Below are 4,852 nucleotides of genomic sequence, written 5' to 3' on the forward strand. Positions count from 1 at the left end.
CTCTCTTCTTTGTTCTTGCTGCTTTTAAGATTCTCTCTTTATATTTAGCCTTTAGCATTTTAATTATGATGTATCTTTGTGTGGTCCTCTTTGGGTCTAGCTTGTTTGGGATTCTCTGTGCTTCCCAGACTTGTATGTCTATTTTCTTTACCAAATTAGGGAGGTTTTCCTTCATTATTTTTTTTACATAGGTTTTCAATTTCTTGCTTTTCCTCTTCTGCTTCTGGCACCCCATGATTCAGATGGTGGTATGTTTAAAGTTGTCCCAGAGATTCCTAAGTCTGTCCTCATTTTTTCAATTCTTATTTCTTCTTTCTGTTGTAGGTGAATGTTTACTTCCTCCTTATGTTTCAAATCATTGGTTTGAACCCCAGCTTCTGTCCCTTCACCATTGGTTTCATGTGGGTTTTTCTTCATTTCACTTAGTGTAGCTTTCACTCTTGCCTTATTTTTTTTTTGCCATACTTAATTATTTCTGGAAACATCATTATCACCAGTGTTTTCAACTCTGCATCTGTTAGGTTGGTTATCTCCTCCTCACTTAGTTCTCCCTCCGGAGCCTTGATCTGCTCCCTTTTCTGGGTCATACTTCTCTATCTCCTCAACTTGACAGCCTCCTATATTAGGTAAAGCTGTCATACCTGTTATGTTGTAAGGAGCAGAGCCTTAGATATTCATCAGTGTTGGGTGACTGGTTTCATGGCCTTGTGATGTTATATGTGGCAGAGGGGTCAGAGAAGGAACAATGCCACTTGCTCAGTACTTGCCCCTATTCTAGTCATTTCACCTGCTTCCTGTATGTGACTGGCACCCCTCTAGCTATTGTGCTAGTGATGGTTCTCAGAGTAGGTGGTTTTGCAGACATTCTAGGACCATGAGGGCCCTCTAAGTGGATTCTCCTGAGAAACTAGCAGTTTCTTCTGCCGCCCTAACCCCCTCTGGTTTTCACAACCAGGAGCAATAAGGCTTTATTCCCCTGGTGCTGGAACCATGAGCTGTGTGATCTGGCCTGGGACTTGGATTGCTCACCAGGTGTCCCTCCAGGCTTTTATAATGTGTGATTGCTTGTTCCATTGGCCATCTGCAGCTATGGCCTTGATGCCACAACCACCTCCACACTGCGTCTTCTCCCCACCTGCTCCAAGTCTCCGCCTCTCCTACCTGTCTGTATGAGTATTACTTCTTCATATCTTTGTTTGCTGGACTTCCATGCAGTGTGATTTTCTGGTAGTTCTGGTTATTTTTTGTTTTGAGGTAGATGTAATCCTTCCCATGGAGGTGAAGCATATCTACCTATGCCTCCATCAAGGCTGGAAGTTTGATGCCATTACTTTTAATACACAAATCATATGGTAACACATTTTTGTTTCAGTACCATTTTTCCCTTTATGTTTCACTAAAGAAAATGATATGGAAGCTGGGCTTATTCATTCTGCCAGGCCAGTTAAAATTAGGTTACACCCAGGTAAGTGTTTTCCAAAACCTCCATAAACAAATTATTTTTCTAACCCACTGACCAGATATCAGGTGTGTTTGAATCACGGGGAAGTTTTACAAACTACTGATGCCTGAGTCCCTCTCCAAGAGATTCTGACTTGATTATCATCAGAGGTAGCCTAAAATTGGGGTTCTTAAGAGCTCCCCAAGTAATTTTGAACATGCCACCTTCTAATCTGGAGTAAGATGCACTATCATTGAACCCCAAGACCTTCCAGCTCTCCAGATCATTTTAATGTGTAGTCCACACTAGAATCACAGTTCTAACCACTCTTGCAATAGTCCAGTAATTACAGTTTAAAAACTAATGAGAATATCACTTGTTCTATATCATACTTCATTTCTGATTATTGAAAACCTATGTACAATACTGGGCAACTTAAATACCATAAAATATTTCACTTTAATACACCTATACCCCCACCCCCTTGTTTATTTTAGCACCAATAACAGTTTTGACAAAAGTGTATGCTGGTTGAATAAATGAATTCATATTTTGGGGACATATTCTTTCACAATACCAAGATTTCCACCATACTCAGAACCATTCTCTTTTCACTTCAATTTAACAATATAAGTGACATTGTGTTTCCTGGCAAATCGTTACTCAGTTAATGCACTGTTTCTTATTTGCACCTCCTTCACCAGGAGAAGGTGTATTAAAGATGGATATTTTGCTTCTCTCTCTAAGCTGTAAAGCCACAAAGCTTACAAATGAAACTGTGGTTGTGTCTGACAGAAGTCCACTCTCCAGGACAGCGTCCTCTTGCAGAGAAATTATTGTTTTCTACCCCCAGGAGAGATGTCCTCATGTTTCCCAGACCTAGCAATTTCACAAACACTTTTTTAAAAATAAATATTCATGAATACAGCCAATAATGAGTGACAATAGTTACTAATTTAACTGCATTATAAGTAACTCAGGCTGAGTCATTGCAAACTCTATCCCTAGTGACAAGAAAGTACAGAACCATTTTCCTCCTTAAACAAGTCCTTTATCAAGCTGCAGTGCCAGAGTTTCCTGACTAGATCAATCCTGGGAATCTTCTCTCCACAGAAAGTAGTTTCCTGGGAGTCCTGGTGCCAAGCCATGGAGACCGCTCCCCTAGAAGAGGCTGATGTTGTCTTCTAAATGCTTGAGCAGCTCTTCCATCTCCCAGCTGATGGCTACAGCTGCCAAATATAATAACAAAGGGGAGAAATATTAGTGTCTTCCATGTCCCAAGGAAATATGTACAATAATTTGTATTACAGGTACACTCAAATTTCAAGCTGAAATATCCAGAAACTTGAACTTTGGGACATTCAGATCTGGGTCCAAGCACCATTTTGTGAGTTTTCTAAGCTTCAGTCCCCAGCCAACAGGAGCTTAATTAAGTTGCGGAGGAAGCCTGCTCTTCCCAGGTGCAGGCTACAGGATGCTGTTGGATATCAACGTGAGGCCTCCACATAACCCAGCCCAGTGGTTAAGTATTTAGTGAATTGATGCTCACAATTACTGACAGGCCAAGAAGAACATTAACCCTGTTACCATGGTTCATGGTGCTGATTCTCCTCCCATGAATCTCATTATTATTACCTCATTATTATTACCATTGCTCCCCGTTTTTGAGCACTTACTAGATACACTTTTTAGTTCATGTTATAGACTGAATGTGCCTCCACCCAATTATTATGTTGAGGCCCTTACCTCCAATGTGACCATGTCTAAAGATAGGGACTTTAAGGAGGTAATCAAGGTTGAATAAGGTCATAAGGGTAAGGCCCTAATCCAACGGAACTGGTGTCCTAATAAGAGAAAGAAACACCGATGCACAGCCTCCTACTCTTTCTTCTGGATGCACCAGAAATAGAAGGTCCTTTTCTGTGCCTAGTGAAGCCATGACTTGTGGTCCCAAGGACCATCTGAAGCACATAGCAGCTCCATAGCACTGGATGCTGGATGAACTGACTGGTGTGTTTGCTTCTTGGCCATCTCCCAGTCCCCAGGAGCTGAGAGAATGGCTCCCTCTCATTTCCTTAAAAGACAGACTTAACTATGCCCTAACAGAATATGAAATAAAGAAGATTTGCATGCAGCAGTTTATTAAGATTGATGCCAAGGTCCGAACCGATATAACCTACCCTGCTGGGGTTTTTTTAAATAATTTATTTCTTTCTTTATTTGTTTGCTTGTTTATTTATTTTTAGAGAGAGGGGAAAGGAGAAAGAGAGGGAGAGAAACATCGCTGTGTGATTGCCTCTCACTTGCGCCCCCAACTGGGTACCTGACGTGCAACCTAGTCATGTGCCCTGACTGGGAATCGAACCAGTGACATTTGGCTTGCAGGCCAACGCTCAATTCACTGAGCCACAGCAGCCAGGGGCTCCTGCTGGTTTTGTGGATGTGATCAGCATTGACAAGACCGGAGAGAATTTCCATCTGATCTGTGACACAAAGGGTTGCTTTGCTGTTCATCATATTACACCTGAGGAGGCCAGGTCCAAGTTGTGCAAAGTCAGGAAGATCTTTGTGGGCACAAAAGGAATCCCACATCTGGAAACCGATGATACTCACACCATCCGCAACCCTGATCCCCTAATTGAGGTGAATGACACCATTCAGATTGATTTGGAGATCGGAAAAATTACTGATTTTATCAAGTATGACATTGGTAACCTGTGTATGGTGACTGGAGGAGCTAACTTGGGAAGAATTTGTGTGATACCCAACAGAGAAAGACACCCTGGTTCATTTGGTGTAGTTCATGTGAACGATTCCAATGACAATGGCTTTGACACCTGGCTCTCCAACATTTTTGTTGTTGGCAAAGGCAAAAAGCCATAGATTTTGCTTCCCTGTGGACAGGGTATCTACCTCACCATTGCTGAAGAGAGGGGCAAGAGACTGGCACCAAACAGAGCAGAGGAGAAATGAGCTCTCGGTGACATGATTGGAAAAGTTTTTGTACATAATTAAAGATAATACAGCATGGGAGGACTTCCAGCCAAGATGGAGGCCTAGATAGACACACTGGGTCTCCCTCCACAACTAAGAAGGAATACAACTACCTCAAAACTAGAGACAACCAGAAGTTCCAGAAAATCAAGCTGCATGGAAATCCAACAAACAAAGATATAAAGAAGAAATACTCATCCAGACAGGTAGGAGGGGCGGAGCCCGAGTGGAGAGGATGCGGTGTGGTGGCTGTGGTGGCGGCAGCATTTGCAGGTCAGCAGAAAGCAGTCACATGTTTTAAAAAGTGGGGAGGGACACTGGGGAGCGTTCCCAGCTCCTGACCAGACCTTGCAGCTCATGGTCCCAGTGCCAGGGAAAATCAAGCCTCATTGCTTCTGACTGTGCAAACCAGTGGGG

General features: G+C 42.6%; 1 pseudogene; it reads left to right on the forward strand.

Annotated features, from left to right (window-relative positions):
- The first annotated feature begins 3,378 nt into the window (after positions 1-3,378).
- Positions 3,379-4,414, forward strand: LOC149994665 (small ribosomal subunit protein eS4, X isoform-like; annotated as a pseudogene).
- The last annotated feature ends 438 nt before the right edge of the window (positions 4,415-4,852 follow it).

This window comes from Furipterus horrens, unplaced genomic scaffold (assembly GCF_987537825.1).
Source record: "Furipterus horrens unplaced genomic scaffold, mFurHor1.1.pri manual_scaffold_13, whole genome shotgun sequence".
NCBI classification, from domain to species: domain Eukaryota; kingdom Metazoa; phylum Chordata; class Mammalia; order Chiroptera; family Furipteridae; genus Furipterus; species Furipterus horrens.